General features: G+C 39.7%; 1 protein-coding gene across 1 annotated transcript in view; it reads right to left on the bottom strand.

The window, feature by feature from the left end:
* The window catches only part of DEUP1 (deuterosome assembly protein 1), a 444,549-nt gene that overhangs the window by 180,268 nt on the left and 240,341 nt on the right, over positions 1-23,940 (bottom strand). The gene's annotated exons all lie outside the window — the stretch shown is intronic.

Here is a 23,940-nt window from a genome sequence, read left to right as displayed (position 1 = left end):
TGGTGGCATTTGCTGCTGCTGTTGCTTTCAGTGCACCAATATAAATGTAACTGTTTAGCTTCTAAATAGAATACACAAAGACTGCTATTTTTCTTTACGATGTATAGGATAATCTATTCATATGTGGGCCGATTCACAGAACTAATCTGAGACAAAATCCTAAACTTACTACTTCTGGTATTCACAGAAGGCACTTACGATTTTTGGTATTCACAGGAATCACATACGATTCCTGGGCCCGATTTACAAAAATAATTTGAGACAAAATCCTAACTTAATGATTTTTGGTACTCACAAAAGGCTGGACTGTTCCCCTGGGGAGCAGGGTCAAGACTAAATTGCATATGGCTGGGTCCAAACTGGGGTGGTACAGTGAACAAAAGAACAATTGATTAAACCCAGCTCTCTTGCTTGGGGGTGAGTTGTTAAAAAGTTTCAGCACTCCGTCCATCATCTTGTGTTTGCTTTGTGCAGTATCTTCTGCCTTTTAGACCATATTTTTCCTCACGTTTAAGTCAGTGTACCACAGGGCCTGCATCGCTAGTCTTATTATTTAATTTGAACCACAGCCTAAGGATTTTCTTGCTCAATTCGATTGGTTGCAGATAAAAATACAACTTTTGGTGTGATATCGTCTGCTTTGTCTTATAAGTCTACATGGGTGGGCCACTAGCATGAACATGATTTTCTCTTGCATGAATATAAATCATTTGAAGCTGAATCCTATACAAATCCATTCAGTTGTAGAGAGCGATTTGTTACAGGTAATTTTTTTACGTCATGCCACAATGGAGAACCTGGGAAATATTTTTGTTGAAGACCATTCAATGTAACCACAGATGTAGTCAGCCACTAGCTTAGCTTATTTCTTCTAAGTCACCTGAGGAAATTGTTTCAGTAATTGTCTTCCCAGACTATGTGATTGCCGTGACTCATTTGTGGTGTCATCAAAATCTATGCTAAATGAGCATTTTTGATACAGATCAAGCACCTAATTTTCCAGCTGCAGACACGACCACATCAAAGCATTCTTTCTCAGGAAATGCACCTATGATCTGGAATGTGCTCCTCACCCAGATGAAAAAAGCCCCATCTTTATCCACCTTCAAGAAAAGACTAAATAGACTCTTCACCTTCATAACCACCACCGATGGCATTAGTCTTGAGAACCAAAGATATATATCATTCCTGTATCACTATGGGTTTGGTATTTGGTGGCCCATTACATAATGGTTCATTGCTTAATGTAATGGTTTTTTCAGCAACAACTAACACCTTACTTCTGGTGGCCAACAGAATAGACTTCACGTTATTGCGTATAACACATGAGGAAATGTATGGCATAGATCCTTCTCTCCTGTTTTGAAAGCTTGAGATACAAATACAGATTCGAACTATATTTGTATTTGTAGAGTGCAACATTCATCCCAAGAGACATCACGGCGCTAGGAGAGCATAATCCTGAAGTGAGGAAGACGAATGTAATCAGTTTCAGGGTGAGACGTCAGTGGATAATCGGTTGCTTTAGGTATAGTCTAGGAAACAGCAAGGCATTTAATTTCTTCCTGAAAAGCGGATATTCATCTGTTAGCCGTAAATCTAGTGGAAGTTCATTCCATTGGACGGCTGCAAGTTTGGAAAAGGATCGGTCTCCTGCTCTAACTCTTTTGGCCGTTTGATCACCGCCAGTGCCTGATGGTGAGTCCTCAAGTTTTATGGGGGAGCATAAAATTCTATCTTGTCTTGCAAGATACGGGGGCCTCTCTTGTGTAGCGCTCTATGTGCATAGCAAAGGAGCTTGAACTTGCCCTTTGACATACTGGCAGCAAGTGCAGCTCCCTCAGACTATCAGATGCTGAGCTATGCTTGCTTTAATTGCAAACCAGCCTAGCAGCTGCATTTTGGACCACCTGCATGCGAGAGAAGAGATACTCGGCCGCGCCCACATACAGCACATTTCCATAATCCAGTGTACTAGAAAGTAGAACCTGGACAACAGATTTCCTGTAGTTTAAGGGGATCCAGGAAAAGAGTCTACAAAGTAGTTTTAGTGTATCGAAGCTTTTTCCACACAGCGTTCGAACTTGATCTTGCACGGACAGTGCGCTATCAAAGAGGATGCCCAGATTTTGAGCAACTTGCTTGGGTTCGGGGGCGGCTCCCAGCGCCCGGGGCCACCAGGCACTGTCCCTGATTAGGTGTGCTCCACCGAAATGTCCACTCTTTTGATGGACTTTTCCAGAGTTTCCAAATCTTGATCACGGTAAGTGCTCATTCCTAAAATGTTACGTTGTTCTCAAAATAAAGCGTATTCTGTGGTAATTGATATGTCTGTAGCAAGAAGTAATGCAAGACAAATGTATGCTTTAAAACTAAATTTAAAATAACATAACATCACCAACTAGCCTTGCAGATCATCCCATATCTCATCACTGGGTGCAATAAATATATGTTTATGACAGTAGGAATCCACTGAACTGGTACTTGCACTTTTCTTGTTATTGCTGCCCTGCCACCTTCCATCCTCTACTAGCTTGCATATTTTTTTTTGTGTTGTATTTAAGGGGTTCATCTTGGTCTTGTGTTCTGCGTGCTCCAGAGTCTTGGAAGTCAGTGGCTTTACCATGGAGTGAAAGGTTGATGTAAGCAATGGGACATGCACATGTATCATCTTATTATTACCCGTGTCCCGTAACTCAGAAGATTAAAGCACATCTTCTGCACAATGCACAATATTATCCTGGAGTCAAGGCTCCCTTATTCAATGTACACTCATTTCAGAATCCTAACCAAATACAACCACTGTGATGAGCGACAGTGTCCCAGCGGTAGGGATCATGGGAACCTGTAAGCAGCGGGTTTGAGGAGTGACTAAATATTCCACCTTGTTGTGGCTGTAGCAAGCAGTGATAGGATGTCAGCACACATGTATGCCTTAACTTATCTTTACCTGTGTCCAGTCATTAAGATCAAAGAGATGTATTTTCTGCATGTACGCGAGGAGCTCCACAGTGCCAGACCTCAGGGGACATTCAGTAACAATCAATCTTGTATCTTGTGATTGATGGTAGACTCTGGATATGCTGCAGCTGGCGTTCACATTTTATTGAAAAAAAAGATGGTGGCCTGGGCAGATGTCACAGCGGGTGGTTGCATTTGGTACATGACGAAGGACCGGAAAGCCGTTAGTCCTACAATCATCTGCCAGCAACACACTTCCAATGACAATCTTTGAGAACAATGTACATTTATAAGCAACATGTGGAAAAACAACCTTTATCGAAGTGTTATGCATCAATACATGATGTATTAGAACTCTGTGTGAATTATGTGGCAAAGAATACACCATCTTTGCAGCAGCCCATAATACGTGGTTTAAATGTGTCTTCATTTTATACACACATAAGGGTACCAAACAACTCCTCAGTAAAGGGTTGTACTTGTAGAGGACCATTTTCCGCTGTGTTGGTCAAACTGAAATAAAACAACTTTACAACTCCCATAATGCATTAGAATGTTAAAGGAAAGCCAAGCAACGGTAACTAGTCAAACATGCATTAAATATATGCCTTAAATATATAATGAATTTGCTTGGCTCCCATCCATGGGAGGGGCTGTGTAGTATTTAAAGAAGGGACTAAGCGAATCTCAGTGCAACAGGCATCTGAGGAAGGCAAATTCGCCGAAATGCATTATGCCCTGCACTTTTGTGAATTAAACGGCTGCCTGAACTTCCCCTGCTGTGTCCTCTGATCTTTCCTATGGAGCGGATCGGTTTTTTGTATATATATATATATATATATATTCACAGAAAAAACCATGGGTTATAGACCATATATAGTTAGGAATTAGCATTTATAAAACCTTGAAAATTACCAGAAAAAACCATAGGTTAGAGACCATATATAGTTAGGAATTAGCATTTAAGAAACCTTTTTTTACTCACACAAAACCATTGAAATTCCATATATAGTTAGTTGTACTAACTATATATCGCGCACCCGCAATCCACTGCTGATCATGTCACATATTACATCATTCATGACATGGTCAGTGACATCACTGATGACATCACTGATGACATCTCAAATGACATCACTGATGGCATCACTGATGACATCTCAAATGACATCACTGATGACATCACTGATGACATTACTGAGCACATCACTGATGACATTATTCATGTGATAATACGATGAACCTCTTCAGACTCTAATATAACCTTAGATAAACTCAGTGTAAACAGACACTCACAGACTGTCACTCATCCATGGAGTTACTCACACACCTACTCAGTCATGCAAAGAATCAATCACACCTCCATTTCCTCAACTATACAGTTATACACACCTTACTTATTCAAACATATACTAACACATATTTACTCTCTTATACAATAACTGATACAAGTTCACAATGATCCATACAGCCACTCACACATTCACTAGCTCTTATGCACAGTTATTTATATATGTCAACTCTCACATGTACTGTGTTTTACATATGTACTGACTTTGACATGTAGCACTGAGATATCCATTCACTCAACAATACACTCATGCACACAATCAACCGCCCATACAGCTGTTTCCACATGCACTTTTGAACCCATACATCTAGTGAATCAACTGCTCTCACATCTATGCACAGAGTCATACACCTCCCAGCCACCCACACACACACTCAGTCTCCCATACAAATACTTGGGCAACCAATCAATAACCCATATAGTTACTCATATAGCTACTGATCAACACATGCAGCAGTTTACAGAACAACAGACATAATGATGCACAAATTAAGACACTTTAGTCACTAACCCATGCACTCAGTGAGACACATTTAATCACTCACTCATACAGTCAGTCATGCACCTACTAAATCCTTCATCCAGACACTTATACATCCACTCATTCTTCAATATGTAAGACATATTTTAACTTTACAGAAATACACAGTCACTGGATGTTGTCATCAGTGATGTCATCAGTGATGTCATTTGAGATGTCATCAGTGATGTCATCAGTGATGTCACTGACCATGTCATGAATGATGTAATATGTGACATGATCAGCAGTGGATTGCGGGTGCGCGATATATAGTTAGTACAACTAACTATATATGGAATTTCAATGGTTTTGTGTGAGTAAAAAACAGGTTTCTTAAATGCTAATTCCTAACTATATATGGTCTCTAACCTATGGTTTTTTCTGTGAATTTTCAAGGTTTTGTAAATGCTAATTCCTAACTATATATGGTCTATAACCTATGGTTTTTTCAGTGAATTTCAATGGTTTTTTAATAGCAAATATCAAAAGGTTTAAAATGTATTCTTCTTTAAATCAAAAAATATATTTTATATGTTTTTAATAATTTTTTTTATGTATATATATTTTTTGTAAATGTTTTTTTTGTTTCGCTACCGGTCCGCGCACCGGGTAGCTTCCCGTTAGCTCAATTTGGTGCCGCGACCCGGTCCGCGAACCGGTAAACGTTCCGTTTGCGCAACTGCCGCGTTAGAAAACAACATCGTGACGCGTCCCGTAAGCGTGACGTATCACGTTGTCGCGTGATACGTCATATGACGCGCCGCGTTAGCGTTCCCGGAAGTGAACCGGTACGCGAAGCGAGGCGCGAAGCGGAGCTTCCTGGAAGCGATCCGGGAAGCGGCGCGAAGCGCGTAACGTAAGCATAACAGGTCATGTGACTTGTTAATAACACTTTTCATTGGTTCGTTTCACTTTTGGTTTCCTAATGATGTAAGGCTAGGTCATGTGACCTAAAAAGAACACTTTTCATTGGTTTAGAACTATTGTTTTTCCCAAATGATGAAAACCCCTCCTTGTTTCCTCACTCTGACTTTCATCTTTGTGAGAGGAAGACCTTTTTTCTTCACTTAGCAATGGCAAGTGTTGTAGCTTCAGCTGGTGCATCCCCACCACCACCACCACCTCCTAGGAAGAGAGGACCACCTGCTGAAGTTATCATTCAGCAAGAGGAGGAAGAAGAGGAAGAAGAGGAAGAGCAGCAACAGAGGGAGTTTTTGCCTGAGGAGCCCAGGAGGTCTCATGTCAAAGAAAATTATATTTGGCAATTTTTTAAATATCCTCGGGGCCAAAAAAAAGTGAATGCCCGGTATGTAACTTGCCTTATCTGTAAGAAAGTCTTGTCCAGAGGGACAGATAAAAAAGATAGTTATGGCAATTATACAATGCATCGCCATATGGAGAGGTGGCACCCTATCAACTACAGTGCTGCGCAGTTACGTGACCAGCAAGATAATCCCCCTTCTGTGGCCAGAAGATCAGTTGTAGAGGAAGTGACGGGACCAGAGACGAGGGAGACGGTCCCAAATATACAGATGAGGTTCGGGGAAGTCAAACAAGTGTGCGTGCGTTGCGGTCAGTTGATTTGCTACAGAGAAAGTAGCATCAATTTAATCAACAGAGCTATCGACAATCATGATTGTCCAAAACGCCCCAGAAAATAAATTATCTTTTTTTTTTGTTGCTCCTGTTGAGCCCTTTACAATGAATCGTTTTCGTTCCCCCCCCCCAAAAAAAACAAAAAAAATATAAAACCGTTCAAAAAATACAAAAAAAGTAAAAAATTGTTCAGAAAAATAATAAAAAAATATAAAACAACAAAAATAATTTAAGAACTACCTCCCCTATATATAAAAAAATTGCTAGAATGTTTAGCACTCTGGCAACCTCTATTTCTTTTGGTTCGCTTCCCGGTTCGCTCACCGGTACGCGAACCGGGAGCGAACCAAAAAAAAGAAGAGTAAGTATAAGGGAAGGAAACAGAGAGTAATGTTAAAAGAAAGACAGCTATAGGGACTAAACCAAAGATACTGTTTAATAGATCTATTTACCGAAGAAAAGATGGAAGAGGGTATAATTGTGAAAAACAAAATAGATAAGGAAGTGAAAGAAAAAAGGAGAGTAGAAGAATAACAAACAAGAGTTTCTTAGAGAATGTGATTGAATGATCAAATTAAGATTAAAACATTGGAATAACAGAGAGAAAAAACAGAATGCAGAAAAGAAGAAGTAACAGAGAAGGAATGATTGAAACAGCAAAGAAATGTAAATAACATAGGGGCATATTATCAACATAGGCGATAAAGGTTTCGCTGCTTTTATCGGCAGAAATCTGCTGCTAAAGCCGCTTTTGCGGCAGTTTTCTGCCGATAAAAGCAGCAATAATTTTATTGCCTGTGTTGATAATATGCCCCTTAGTGTGCTTGAACTACAGAGAGAAATCATAATGAACAAGTAGTTAAAGAGTGATCAGTCAGAGACAGTGAGAGTAATAGAGACAGAGTGAGTGAATAGGAGTGAGGAACTATGAGAACAGAGAGAGTGAGAAAAAGAGTGGAAGGAGTAGAGTAAGTAAGTAATAGAGAAAGGAATGAGGGAAGTAGCAAAGGCAGGAAAGTGAGGGTTAGAGAAATGAAGTAGTGGAATTAATAGAAGTTAAATGTGATAGAAATGTAACGAAAAGAGTACAAAACATTTACCTTATAATTGTCGTTAACTTAGTCACTTGTTATTTTTATACTTTCAATCTGTGAAAGAGAGAACAAACATTTGAAAAATATTAAAACATGTATTTAAAAATTAGAAAAGACAAGGGAAAAGATTGAAGGACAAACAGTTTTTCAACAACTTTGACACTTACAGAAGCCTCTGCTTCTCCATGCCCCCTACACAGTCCTAAAAATATACATTTTAAACTAACAGTATCTTGATGCAGATGAAGTGAGGCCTATCTTGCAACATGGTGCATCTTTTGCACTGCTGCTGTCTCACAAAAGTGACGCAACTGCAGCGCAAAAGAGGTGCACAGCCATCATAAAACTGTCCCTAACATTTTAAATGATTGTTTCAGGATGCCAATAAGGTGTGTCCTATCCAGAGGTTTGTTTGAGGTGAGGCCTACTCAGGGTTGCAGATGAAATTTAGAGTTGTTGAAGAGTACAGAGGAGATAATACATGTCCATGCCTACCAATGAAGTGAGTCATGTCCACTTCACTCTTGAACAAAGGCCAGACCTCCTCTGTTTCCCTGGACAGGCCTAAACTTGATCTGCACAATGTGATTCGTAATATTAGGAAACACAGGTGATGTAATTGAAAAACGTGCAATTTCTTTTGCTCATTTCACAATCACATCACTTGTGTTTCCTTTGCATAGGTATCTCATTGTGCAGATGTAGTTCAGCATATGAAAGAGTACGCAGAAGTGCAGCACTGCATGCAACAACTTTGACACTTACTGAAGCCTCAGCTTCTGCATGCCCCCTACACAGTCCTAATTATATACATTTTAAACTGACGGTATCTTGCTGGAGATGAACTGAGGCCTATCTTGCAACATGGTGCATCTTTTACACTGCTGCTGCATCACAAAAGTGACGGAACAGCGGCGCAAAAGAGGCGCACGGCCATCATAAATCTGCCCTTAACATTTTAAATGATTGTTTCTAGATGCTGATAAGGTGTGGCCTATCCACAGATTTGTTTCAGGTGAGTCCTACTCAGGGTTGCAGATTAAATTTAGGCTTGTTGAAGAGTACAGAGGAGATAATACATGTGCAGGCCTACCAACGAAGTGAGTCATGTCCACTGCACTCTTGAACAAATGTCAGACCTCCTCTGTCTCCTGGAACAGGCCTAAACCTCATCTACACAATGTGATGTGTAATGTTAGGAAACACAGGTAATGTAATTGAAAAACGTGCAATTTTTTTTGCTCATTCCACAATCACATCACCTGTGTTTCCTTTGCTTAGGTATCTCATTGTGCAGATGTAGTCTATCATATGAAAGACTACGTAGAATGTGAGCACTGTATGCAACAACTTTGACACTTACAGAAGCCTCAGCTTCTCCATGCCTACTACACAGTTCTAAATGTATATCATAAATACAAAAAGTACAGAATTAATTATACATGTTAAATGGTTTATTTTTGCTGTTCTCAGAATTTATCAAATTTCACTAAAAACAGTGACTTGAAGGTATTCATCATATAACAGCGGGGGAAAAAACACAATCAAAATGATTGTGTTTAAAAAACCCATATAACATAACCAATCAGAAATCAGAACTCCTGAAAAGTAACTTACTTTCCATGACGTCGAAGGATATCCTATGAACAGCTTACACTCTGTTGTGCTGTTATTATTTTCAGCCCGCCACTTTCTGAAAGAAAAGCTCCATCGTTTTGACAAATATGTTACATACAATAAATGACTTCTCGCTCTCTACCGCACATTTCCACAAGGCCAAATCGTGTAAGAGCCATTTATAACTCTTGGAATTCTTCTAAGCAAATCCCGTCATTTTGTATTTCCGCAACTTTCAGAAAGAAAACGTTCAACATCACTTTCACAATCCTGTACTAGTAATATTTCACCCTTCTTGCTCACTCATGTTCCACATTTCCTATGACACTGATACTGCTTACTATGAAGCAGACTTACACTACCTCTATGACTACTACAATTATTTAATTCTCTACATCACTTTTAATCACAAAGCAATTTAAAACAGTAGATAAAATTATATCAACCCCTAGAATCATTATAGGCCAGTTACCTACCCTAAATTCTCTTTTCTGAAAACAGAAAGTAAGAATATTTTTAAGTAAAAAGGCAACATTGTATCGTAGTCAAATGGGAATCATTTCCGAAACAGCAGCTTTTTTTACATTTTCAATAAGCTGTGTAATAAGCGGATCTTGTCAAAGGACCATCATGTCATATAATAGCTGCAGTTACAAATGTTCTTCCTAAAATCAACGACTGTGTAGCCACAACATTTGTAATTAAAGTTGAAGACTTACTTTCATCAGGTTTATATAGTTGGAATTTTAAAATGACATTATAACCAAAAGTTTGGTCAAATAATCTAGACAGCATTGCAGACTTACATTACCTCTACTCCATGTTTTGATTGGCTGCTTGAATTAGCTTATAAAAAGAAACAGTTTTTCTGAACTCATTCAAAGTGCAGTTATTTTTCCATGACGTTAAGTGTTATGGTAAGAACACCGTTTGCTTTGGGAAATACTCTGTTGTCCTTTAACTAATCCGTGCCCACCACTTTCTGTAAGAAAACCTTCTTTTTTTCCAGGAACTATTTAAAACTCAAAAATAACTTTTGACTCTGTACTACACTTATCCTCAAGGCCAAATAGTGTAGGAGCCATTAGAACCTCTTGAAATTCCTCAGAGCAAATCCCGAGATTCCTTCCCTAAAATTTTGGTTTTAAAAACACCAGGTAAGAATTTTTAAGGTCAAAAGGCAATTTTTTTTTACAAGTTAAAACAGAATCATTGCAGAATGACCAGCCGTTTCTAGACTTTAAATAAGCTGTGTAATGTCCTGATGTTGTTGAAGGACCGTCATGATATATAATTGCTGCAGTTACAAAAGTCCTTCCTGATATTGACAACTGCGAAGCCACAAAATTTTTAATTAAAGTTGTCAATTTTGTTCCATCAGGCCTACATCGTTGGGACATTAAAATGACATACTGGCCATATGTTCGTATAAATAATGTTGACAACATTTCAGACTTACATTGGCTACACTCCATGTTGTGATCAGCTGCTTTTACTAGCTTATTAAAGGACACTGATTTACTGTCTGGCAAAGTTAAATATATAAATTTTTCTGAGTCTACACTAGTAGTACTTGATACCCTACAGTTCTCGCAGTCATGCTGCCATTGATAAGAAAGCCCAAACAGGTGATCTACATCTACACCTTCATCTTGCAATACATCAAGCATATACATTAAAAACTCCTGACAATCTTGCTGAATATTTTGAGAGAATTGTGTTTGACCTGAACATCTGTCTAACAGATTTCGAATTTCAGACACACTTTCAATTTTTGTTCTATCAGTGCTACATTTCTCTAACACAGAATTCAACAAACTGCAAAATCTTTGATCCGAATTGACCACAATCTCTTCTTTTACATTTTCTAGAGAAAACAAAACATTAACCACTACATTAGCATAGCAGTTGACACCAGAACTGTTTTCAAATTGAAAACCAACAACATCTTCAACAAAATCCTTTTTCTTTCTGCTTATAATTTCTGGTTCATCGACTTTTCGTCTTTTTGCTACAACCTCCCTACTATTGGTCACATTTCTTCGTTTCCGGCCTACCACACGTTTCTCAAACAAAGGATATTGAGGCAAATGTGGCGTATACTCTCTTCTTAACCTATTGTATTCCTTAACACAATCTAGATCCGCACAAATGTTTGTGACATCACACTCAATCAAGTACAATCCCGATAAAGTTCTAACTCGTGACAATGCCACATATGCCATACCCTCCTTGAACACAGAACTGCCAATATTCACCAATGCACTGTCTACACTTAAACCTTGCGATTTATGGATTGTCACCGCATATGCCAAGCAAACAGGAAACTGCTTACGGCGAACATATAAGTCTTTTACAAGCAAAAACCTAGCAGAGCAACAACCAATTATCTGTACTTCCTCAATGCCATCAAATTTAATTTTTAAAAATTCAATTCCATCTCTATTTCTGTATTTCACAAAATCAACAACATTACCCATTGATCCATTTACCAGACCTCTTTCAACATGTAAATTCCATCTTAAAATGATACGGCAATTTAAGCACACATTCAGAGTCTTTTCAAAACCTGCAGTTTTAGATATAGTCTTCTCTAATGAATCCAATTTTGATTTCAAATTCTCAGACAAAATAATTGTTGATCCCATATGCTCTACTCTGTCAATAGCTTCCAGTTTCACAATCTCTTGGTTTTCTAAATACAACATTTTGTTGTTGAAGATGGCACATTCTGCAAGAGTTGGCATCAAACATATTCCAGATTTCTTCTCAGTAATTTTCTGAAAAATATTCTCAGGCACAACGTCTTGTTCTGGATACAAATTTGACAGTAATCGTGCATGTAAAGCTTCTTTCCCATGCTCGGTCACTTTTCCGATTCTAACATCTTGTAGAATATTCTTGTAATCTTCATCCTTCGCCTGATGCATATTTTCACGCAGTTCAGCATAATTGAAGTTTAACCATATATTAACGTTGCCAATGCTCCCTAGGCACTTCCTGGTATCTTCATGCGTGAGCATTTTGAACACAGGTTGTCCTTTCACTGGTGTCAGCTGCAGAAGATCACCGAAAACAATGATGTGTTTGCCACCAAATAACACATCATACTCTGTTTTGAGAACTTCTTGCATTCTCAAATGCACAAAGGCAAGCATGACATTGGAAACCATGCTTACTTCGTCAATGATAAGAAGTTTCATTTTCTTCAAGACTCTTGAAACTTCACAACAAGCATCTCCAGATAACTTGTGGTATTGTAATTTGTTATCATGTAGACGATGCAAAGTAATACCTTTAATGTTATGTGCTGCCAGTCCAGTTGGAGCGGTGACAACACAAGACAGCGATGACTCAGTCCTTTTCTGCAAATAACATGAAATTGCTTTAATGAGGAAACTATTTCCAGTTCCCGCTTCTCCACTCACGTACAGTCGGACAGGCTTCAACTACGTACATGAGCACTCTTTCTTCTCATGACTTAATCCATGATCAATTTGGTTGGTAACTTCGTCATATATTTTCCTCTGCTCAACGTTGAGTTGTCTTTCCAAGTCTTCTAAGTTAACCGTATCCTCCTGAGCATGTGCCATGGCTCTTTCCACTTCAATCATGGCAGTGGCAGCTTCATTTTCGATAACTGGTCCTCCTAGTGGATCCTGACTCAATGAAACAGAACTCTGACTGTCCTGAGAACTGTCTCTAGCAATCTCGGCTGCAATCGTTGCTTCCTGCTCGATTTCCACATTCAACATTTCTAGATATTTGGGAAAAACAGGACATTCTATGGTCTCCTTGGCGGCATTGAAAGAGTCTTCGTAACAGAGGAAATCTCCAAGCAGTTCCTCTTCTGCACGCCAAGGCTTGAAAAGTTGCAAAAGTGCTAAATAGAAAAACTCTTTTTTTTCAGGAGATTCGCCACTCAATTTTCGATGGTTTACCAAGTGGCATTTTCTTTGCTTGACCAGACATCCCTCACTTCCAATTACAGCATACACTCCTTTATTATTATCTTCTTTGATGTTCCTCTTGAATATGTAATTTTGTACAACCTCATACAGACAAACATTCTCGAGGTGACTGCTTCTATTTGGATAATATGTATCCAACATGTTGGTCTTCAAAATATCGGTACTGTTTGGCTCCTTTTCCGCCAAATACTCAATTTCCCGCACAGGTTTCAGAACTCGATTACGCGTTGCAGCAAGACCAAGACTCGCCCAAACGATACTCCTGGATTTGGCATAGAGACTTGCTGAAGACAACCGGTCAGAACATTCGTAAGCTCCGATTTCTCGATGTGACAACATCTTCAGACTGAAACTGTACAACTTCTTACTGAGGCTCTTTTCATGGGAAATGTCCTCCCACATATCCTTCAATTCTGTCTTTTCTTTTTTGGTGATGTAAGATGTCACATACCGAGCCACAGCCATACAGTTATCAGCCACAAACTGTATATCCATGTTAGCATTCCACATGGACAAAATCACTGGGTTGTAGTCGTTGATGTACTTGGACTCTTCGTTCCTTTTCAAATTGTATGTGTTTTTAGGTGATTTCTTCATCACATTATGTCGCAGTGAAGACATCAAACTGTTCACTCTTCCTTTAGAAATCACCGGTCGTGGAAAGGCGAAACGACATTTGGTGTAGAACTTGTCCTTGTTTCTGAATTTACGACGACAGTACTTTCCACAACGATGGCTTTGGAAGAGTAAAACTTGTTCTCTTAGGCTTTTGTCTTCCTTTGCGTTTGGAACAGCACATGTAGAATACTGTTCTATGAAACTCATCACTAAGTCTTCTAGATCTGTTCCAAATTTAGGTGCATCCTTGATCCACAGCAGCATATGTATATGAGGAGCACCTCCTGCTTGGTACTCCTTTCTCCAGAAGAAATCCAACACCTCTCCAAGAGGTGGATTTTTCTTGTTCATGATGAAAGATATCATAGCTTCAAATCTATGATTGAAGTACCTGCATACATTCACTGGATCCAAAGAGCACAGTTCTCCGGGTGTCTTGAATTCGATATTTTCAATGTTTCCATTTGCCTCTCGTAGAAATTCAAGTAAGTCTTCCCAGCCATACTCGACACAGCTGAGAGTGAGGAACCATGTGGGAGTTCCTAAGTTCCTCAGCATACATTTTAAATCACCATGACGACGGTACCAGTACTCATTAGTACCCCGCTGACACGCCATGAGATTAATCAGGTGAGAATCCAAAATACTGTCTTGCACATTGACTTTATCCATAAAGTCACTTGCCGAGATGTTTTGCATCTGTATACCACTTTTCAAGATGTGGTTCACTGCATATGACAGTCCAGACAGATCGCTTTCAAACAGGAGATGAAACAAATACGGAATGCATTGTCGAAACCTAGGATCTTCTGCATACAATCGTAAAGTCCGGTATTCAGAAGCAGGAATTTGATGAGGTCGCTCATCATATCTTCCTCCTTGACCTGTTGGAAATAGCTGTGGGAAACACCGAGCTTCCAAACTTTCCTCCCAAACACTAATGGGACTCCCTTTGGCTTGTTTCATTTGAAACAACTCAATAGCATTCCCCATGACTTCCTTGGAATGCAAAGGATGAACACTATAATGTTCATATATTTCTTCACTTTTAGAGGGTTCTACTTTCTCAATTTGACCAGCACACAAATCGCTATCCTCTTCTTCACTTACTTCCTCTTCTGCAACATATACATTCTTATAGTACTTATTGCTTTTTTTCAAATACAATGTTGCCTTTTTGACTTTCCTAACATCCACTAAATCTTGCCATATTTTCTTACTCTTTGTCGGAACCCCATTAACTAAGATAACCAGAGGTTCCTCTTCCACTTTTTCTACTCCAATTGTATTAATGTTTTTCTTCAAATCTAGAGGCAAATAAACAACTCTTCCCTTTAATCCTCTCTGTAAATCTGATGGAGGCAATTTCCCTGTCTTTGGCTCCATTCTTACAATAGCCTGAAAGGGATGGATACTTTGAATCAAAATAGATTCATAAGTATTTAAATCCTTCAATTCAGAAGGAATCTCAACCAATTCCAGATTATTATTAACCGCTCTAGCAGGCATCCGGTTTTGATTTAATTTGTTACAACAATAAGTACACACACGTTGATCCAATCCCAAATCAAAACAATTTTCTACCATCAAGTATGTTGCGAAATCCTTCCATTCACTATCATTTTCCCTTTCACTTTTCGCATATAAATCCACTAACTTAGTCTGATTCTTATAATAAGTGCGTCGACAACACACACAAGTGAAATTAGGCCTCTCACTTGATTTCACCTGAAACGTGGCAATTTCCTTCTGAAAATTATCTGTACTGGAAACCTGTACACTATCTTCCACATTACCCTCTTCTTCTGGGTCAATTTCAACATTCTCCTCTTTACTTCCAAAGTAACAAAACTCAATTTCTTCACAAATATTCTTCACATCTATTTCAGAACCATGCAAAAGAGCAGTGCATAATTGTTTAAGCATAATTGCTGGACTCTTAGCATAATACAACATTCTAACTAATTTCCTCACTTTATTATGATGCACTGCTAGCATCCTGAAATGATGAAAAACACTCTGGCATACTCTCCTGGAAAGACAAGCCAGTGAATGACCATGCAAACCTGTCACTTCTCTCACTCTGCAAGGATCTAATTCTTGCAACAACATCATTTTCTGCTTCAAACTTTTCTTATTAAATGTCCGTACAAAATCACAAAGCAAATTGATGGAATCCTGTCGCACACTGCAAATACTACTACACTTCCAGGTGTACACAGGTCCCTTAGGACGTCTTCCTAAAACCTCATTACCTAACACCTCTTCTGCCTCTGTTGTCACAAGTTTTTCTTTTTCAACTGGACAACCATCTTTCACCTCATAAGCTCGACCACTGGTGTCAACTGCATGCACCAAATCATTATCCTGGAAATAACTCTCCTCATTAAAAAATGCCTCACAACTTGAACTATGCATCCATTCTCCTGAAAAAACTTCACAAAAATTACTACGATTAACTGTTCTCTTCCATCTACTATTTCTTTTGAAATCATAAATTGCCTTGTTTAGCTTCCTAATTCTATTGATTATCAAAATAAATAACTTTCGCTTAATTTCAAATGCCTGATCAATAACTTTCTCAATTTTTTTTTCTCTTATAAAAAACCACTTTCTGTTGACCTTTCTTAATATTTTTTAACAAATTGCCAATTATCCTGTTGCGGAACATTCGTCTACGAATGTCCCTAAACTGATTTTTCCTTCTACTACCATGCACAGAGTTATCTCCTGCTCTAGCAGTAACATTTTTGATTGGCCTTCCCTTTCCGTTTAAATTGCTTCTCTTTTTCTGGACTAAAACATTTTCTGTAGTACTACTTTTTTTTCTACAAATGTTTCTTATGAATGATTTTGTTGTCTTACCCGGTTACTGCAAAACCCGGAGCTTTCTTGGTGACTTGACGAGTTTTTATTGTAGAGGACTGCTGCAAGAATTTATTAAGCTGCTGTCTTTGACGTTTTGTAGCCTTTCGGTTTCGTTCTTTAGATGGCATTATCTCCTTTTGAAATGATCTGCAGTTGAATCTGTGGTAAAATATAATTAAAAATGTTATTAACCACTATTAGCAAACAGTAAATCAATAACAGTCGTCAAAAATTTAACACACTACTTGTCATTTTTACATAGAATAATTTTTAGTGCATTGGCAAATTTAGTATTCACAAATAGTAGCAAAGAAATGGAATGCTTCTACATTTGACCTGTGCTGTTTTATATGTGAATCTGAACTAATTTTATGAGCATATTTGACTATTTTATTAAAGACACTACACACAACCTGTTTTTGAAGTTTTGTTTAATTTTAAATGAAACGGTTTACATTTTTACTTTTCATTTCCAGTAACTTTTAAAAATAAATGTTTATAGTTCCATAGGCTCAAGCAGGTCAGCTTCCCACCCTATGTCATACAATTCTGACAAATCGGCATCCTCATCATGTTCTTCATCATCCTCAGGATTTAAATCATCCAAGGGATCTACTTCCACTGACGTTTCAATGACAAGTTCAATGATAAGATCGAGATCAACTGATTGCTCATTATCACTCATGGTTGATGTTGTCGTTATCTTTAAAGAAAGAGAACAACAGTGAGATGTTGCAGAGTAAGAGACAAATCTCAGAGACTATAATATTAAAATTGTTTAACAAGAGTAACATTTTGCAGCTATTATTTAGCCATGTCCAGCGATGCTGAGGAGGTGAGGCCTATGTCCAAGTTTTCAGTGAACAGGACTCATCTGTTCTTAACCTTGGATAAGCCTCACCGACTCTGTGTACCCTGCTCATACTTAAATGTAAAGGGGCAGATTTATGTTAACTGGCGCATCCCCAGGGATGCACCAGTTAACGTGCACCGCTGCTCTGCCACCCATGGTGTGCCGCATTTACAATGTGGAGCACCATTGAGCAAAAACAGCACAGAGGCGTCACGCATCTGTGCCGCAAAAGCAGCACATTGCAGGAATCACGTCGTAAACGCGACATGTCTACTGCAATGCACAGGAGCAAGCCACACATTGCATGGTGCATCACTCCTTATGCCTGTTTCAAACAGGCGTAAGGATTTGATTCAGCAATGCTATAAAGCTGACTCAGTGAAATCTTCTAAATTTCACTGTGTTAGTTTCACAGGGCTTTCATGCAAATGAATGCCCACCCTGCAACAAAACGCCTATATGAAACCTGACGCAGGTTTTATGTGGCACAGGACTTTACAGCATGACACATCTGCCTAGATGCATAAGTTGTAAATATGTCGCAACATAGCGCATCTTTTGCGCCGCCGCTATGTCACAAAAGTGACGCACAGCGGCGCAAAAGAGGCACACGGCTATCATAAATCTGTCCCTAACATTTTAAATGATTGATTCAGGATGACGATAAGGTGTGGCCTATCCAGAGGTTTGTTTGAGGTGAGGCCTACTCAGGGTTGCAGATGAAATTTAGGCTTGTTGAAGAATACAGAGGAGATAATACATGTGCAGGCCTACCAATGAAGTGAGTCATGTCCACTGCACTCTTCAACAAAGGTCAGACCTCTTCTGTGTCCGTGAACAGGCCTGAACCTCATCTGCACAATGTGATTCGTAAAGTTAGGAAACACAGGTGATGTAATTGAAAAATGTGAAATTTCTTTTCCTCATTTCACAATCACATCACCTGTGTTTCCTTTGCTTAGGTATCTCATTGTGCAGATGGAGTCTAGCATATCAAAGAGTACACAGAAGTTGAGCACTGTATACAACAATTTTGACATTTACAGAAGATTCAGCTTCTCCATGCCCCCTACACATTCCGAAATGTTTACAGTTTAAACGGACGGTATGTTGTTGGAGATGAAGTGAGGCCTGTCTTGCAACATGGTGCATCTTTTGCATCACTGCTGCATTGGTTTCATGTGGCAGAGGACTTTACAGCATGACACATCTGCCTAGATGCATCAAGTTGTAAATATGTCGCAACATAGCAAATCTTTTGCACCGCCGCTGCGTCACAAAAGTGACGCACAGCGGCGCAAAAGAGGCACACACCTTTCATAAATCTGTCCCTAACATTTTAAATGATTGATTCAGGATGACGATAAGGTGTGGCCTATCCAGAGGTTTGTTTGAGGTGAGGCCTACTCAGGGTTCCAGATGAAATTTAGGCTTGTTGAAGAGTACAGAGGAGATAATACATGTGCAGGCCTACCAATGAAGTGAGTCATGTCCACTTCACTCTTGAACAAAGGCCAGACCTCTTTCGTGTCCGTGGACAGGCCTAAACCTCATCTGCACAATGTCATTCGTAAAGTTAGGAAACACAGGTGATGTAATTGAAAAATGTGGAATTTCTTTTCCTCATTTCACAATCACATCACCTGTGTTTCCTTTGCTTAGGTATCTCATAGTGCAGATGGAGTCTAGCATATCAAAGAGTACACAGAAGTTGAGCACTGTATACAACAATTTTGACATTTACAGAAGATTCAGCTTCTTATCTTGTTGGAGATGAAGTGAGGCCTGTCTTGCAACATGGTGCATCTTTTGCATCACTGCTGCATCGGTTTCTTGTGGCACGGGACTTTACAGCATGACACATCTGCCTAGATGCATCAAGTTGTAAATATGTCGCCACATAGCAAATCTTTTGCACCGCCGCTGCGTCACAAAAGTGACGCACAGTGGCGCAAAAGAGGCACACACCTATCATAAATCTGTCCCTAACATTTTAAATGATTGATTCAGGATGACGATAAGGTGTGGCCTATCCAGAGGTTTGTTTGAGGTGAGGCCTACTCAGGGTTGCAGATGAAATTTACGCTTCTTGAAGAGTACAGAGGAGATAATACATATGCATGTCTACCAATGAAGTGAGTCATGTCCACTTCACTCTTGAACAAAGGCCAGACCTCTTCTGTGTCTGTGGACAGGCCTAAACCTCATCTGCACAATGTCATTCGTAAAGTTAGGAAACACAGGTGATGTAATTGAAAAATGTGGAATTTCTTTTCCTCATTTCACAATCACATCACCTGTGTTTCCTTTGCTTAGGTATCTCATTGTGCAGATGGAGTCTAGCATATCAAAGACTACGCAGAAGGTGAGCACTGTATGGAACATGGCTATGTAACTCAAAGAATCAAAATCTAAATTTGCCAAGCACACATGGGGGTGTATTTACAAGGACCTTCCACCACGGGGAAATGTCTTTAATTAAAATGGGAAAAATAACATCAAAGGGACTCAAATGCCTTTTAAATATACCCCAAGCAACCTATGAAACTCTAGCACTACATATCAAGAAACCTAATTGATTTCAAAAATCGATTTTAAACACATCATCTAAATCAATTATATACCTACATTCAAGGGGAAATGACTTATAATGCCTTAAGACACATGAAAGCGTTTTTTAAGGCCCTTGCACCATTTTTGGGTCACTTTTAACATGGCTATGTAACTCAAAGAATCAAAATCTAAATTTGCCAAGCACAGATGGGGGCGTATTTACAAGGACCTTGCACCACGGGGATAGGTCTTAAATTAAAATGGTATGGTAAAGCTTTATTTCGATATAAAAGCATATCATAAAAGCATACATATACAGCAATTAATAAAAACAGTTAAGAAGAGGAAATTGACAATCTAAAAACCTACAAGGACAACAAGCAGTAAATTACACAATCTAAAAAACCTGCAAGGACAACATAGATATCAGGGGAGTAAGTTAGTGGCCCAGTCATAAAGATAGGTATAAGGTAAAAAAGGTACATTACTGGAGCAGCAGTTTCTTTGCAGATCTTATCCGCCAAGCCCAGCCCAAAAATTTTGCCATAGAACAGGCAAAAAAGGGGCGGGCATCTGACCGTAATATGCGTAAGGCTTCTAAGTGTGATCTTGTACTCAAGCTCCAACATAATGGCTTCAGCCACCTCGACCTGGGCGCTGCATACGCATTACACTCAAACAACAAATGGGCAATAGACTCAACCCTTAGATCACAGAAGGGGCAATGCGGAATTGTTTGAAAGGGTGGTTTCCAAGTAGAAGTCAACAGCCCCAAGGGAAGTACTCCTACCCTAAATCTGAAGTACAATGATCTGTCGCTGGGGATATGAATTAGGTCCAGGTTAGGTTCTCTGTAAGGGAGCTCCTTAATTAGGAGAAACTCAACAACAGATTTACAATGCTTAGAATTGCACATTCTCTCTTTGGCCACCCATAGCCAGTACAACTTCTTGAGCATCTGTTTAGAAGGTGCTGTTCGGTTAGCCCAAGCGTCTCCTAGACCCAGTTCATGTAGAAGGCGCTTGACCTCCCTAAGCCAGCTGACCTTGTGCTAGCCCGGTAAGGATAGGAGTTCTCTCAGGGCATCGGCATAGCTGCACAGTTCTGGGACATTCCATATCCTGGCCCATAGTAAAAGGGGACGTAGCATAGCTTGCTCACATATAGGGCGTGTACCTGCATCTAGAAGGAGGGGGAGTGTGGGGGTACTGTGGGGTAACTTCATTAGATCTTTGTGGAAGTTGTTTTCGAGGTGGGATAAGGTGTCAACTCTCTGAACGCCCCACAGTTCCGCACCATACAGCGCTGCACTCACCACCCTAGCCCTATAGATGTCTAATAGTGCCCCAATAGGTTTGAGAGATGAAGCACGTTGTTCTTTGAGCAGGGACCTGTGACCCTCTTATGGGTCAGAAACACCTTTTGGTGGTGTGCTTTCCAACTCATGCTGTCACAGAGTCGAATGCCCAAATAATCGAACTCTTTGACTCTTTCTAAAGGGACGGAATCTAGCACAGGAGGAATAACAGATTTCCTGGGGGGGTTCAGAACAAGGAATTTGGTTTTGCCTATATTTATAGACAGGCCCTTGCTATCACAAAAGGCCTTGAAGCTAGAAAGCAGCTTTTGGATGCCCACTGGTGTTTTTGAGATTAGAAGGGTGTCATCCGCAAATAGGAGCGTAGGTATTTTTCTGCCAGCCAGGGAAGGTGCATCTGTTGGTTGTTGAAGGAGATGCTCCACCACTCCGTTAACATAGAGTGAGAACAGAGTGGGGGCAAGCACACAACCCTGGCGGACGCCCCTATCTACAGGGATACAAGATGTTTTTTCCCCCTGATCACCCCATCTAATCTGGGCAAAGTTGCTGTCGTGAAACTTGATAAGCAAAGCCAACAGATAGGGCGGGATACCCAACCCATCTAAGACATTCCACAATTGGACTCGTGGGACCAGGTCGAAGGCAGTTCGCAAGTCTATAAAGACCAAATACAAACTGCCCCTTCCCAGTACGACCACTTTCCAATATAGCATTAGAAGGCGAAATGTCTGCTCAATGGTGCCTGTCCCTGTTCTAAAGCCTGCCTGGAAATCTGACAGTACCTGGGTTTCTTCGGCCCATTGCAAGATCCTACCTAGTACTACTTTGCCCGCAACCTTCTGTGTTGAGTCAAGCAGGCTAATTGGGCGATAGTTGGCTGGGTCGTCCCGACAGCCTTTCTTAAAAATAGGGACGACCTCAGCGCCCCTCCAGGAATCGGGAAAAGAACCCCCCAGCACAGCCTCATTTAGTAGCATGGAGATTAATCTACTCCACAGACATGGATTTACCTTGAGCAGGTCGCCAGGGATACCATCTGGGCCGGCAGCCTTATTGGTGACAATGGCCCCGATTGCCCCCTCAACTTCATCAATGCCGAAGGAGCAAGCATTGGTCATTGCAGCAACTCGAGATCCGACCGAAAAACCCATGTTTGGTTGTAATACACCATGTGAGTAGGAATACAGTTTGGAAAAATGGGCAAACCAGACCTCACCAGGAATGTTACATGTGAGTTGAAGATCAATGGGCTTGCCCCTGGCTCTCAACAGGTCCCAGAACCCCTTAGAGTCTTTTCTAATGCTCGCCTTCATTAACTCGCTCCAGAAGCTGTACTCATGAGCCTCCTTAGCTGTGGCTACAGTTTTTTTGTACAATTTCCTCGCAAGTCTGATGTTGTCAGGGTCCTTGGACTTCACTGCAGAGATAAGTTCCCCTTTAGCAACCCGACAACTAGAGGAATACCACTTGTCTCTAGCCTTGGAGGCGCCTTTCGTTGCAGCCCTCGCCCTGTTTTTTGTAAATTAAAATGGGAAAAATAACATCAGATAGACTCAAAGGCCTTATAAATATGCCCCAAGCAACCTATGAAACTCTAGCAGTACATATCCAGAAATCTAATTGATTTCAAAAAACGTTTTTAAACACATCATGTAAATCAATTATATACATACATTCAAGGGGAAATGACTTAAAATGCCCTAAGACACATGAAAGCGTTTTTTTAAGGCCCTTGCACCATTTTTGGGTCATTTTTAACATGGCTATGTAACTCAAATAATCAAAATCTAAATTTGCCAAGCACAGATGGGGGCGTATTTACAAGGACCTTGCACCACAGGGAAAGGTCTTAAATTGAAATGGGAAAAATAACATCAGAGAGACTCAAAGGCCTTATAAATATGCCCCAAGCAACCTATGAAACTCTAGCAGTACATATCCAGAAATCTAATTGATTTCAAAAAACGTTTTTAAACACATCATATAAATCAATTATATACCTACATTCAAGGGGAAATGACTTAAAATGCCCTAAGACACATGAAAGCGTTTTTTTAAGGCCCTTGCACCATTTTGGGGTCATTTTTAACATGGCTATGTAACTCAAATAATCAAAATCTAAATTTGCCAAGCACAGATGGGGGCGTATTTACAAGGACCTTGCACCACAGGGAAAGGTCTTAAATTGAAATGGGAAAAATAACATCAGAGAGACTCAAAGGCCTTATACATATGCCCCAAGCAACCTATGAAACTCTAGCAGTACATATCCAGAAATCTAATTGATTTAAAAAAACGTTTTTAAACACATCATATAAATCAATTATATACCTACATTCAAGGGGAAATGACTTAAAATGCCCTAAGACACATGAAAGCATTTTTTTAAGGCCCTTGCACCATTTTTGGGTCACTTTTAACATGGCTATGTAACTCAAAGAATCAAAATCTAAATTTACCAAGCACACATGGGGGCGTATTTACAAGGACCTTGCACCACAAGGAAATGTCTTAAAATAAAATGGGAAAAATTACATCAAAGGAACTCAAAAGCCTTGTAAATATGCCCCAAGCAACCTATGAAACTCTAGCAGTACATATCAAGAAACCTAATTGA

Source organism: Lissotriton helveticus, chromosome 8 (genome assembly GCF_964261635.1).
Source record: "Lissotriton helveticus chromosome 8, aLisHel1.1, whole genome shotgun sequence".
Lineage (NCBI taxonomy): Eukaryota > Metazoa > Chordata > Amphibia > Caudata > Salamandridae > Lissotriton > Lissotriton helveticus.
The sequence above is the reverse complement of the archived record's forward strand: the minus strand, read 5'-3'. Positions and strand labels throughout refer to the sequence as shown.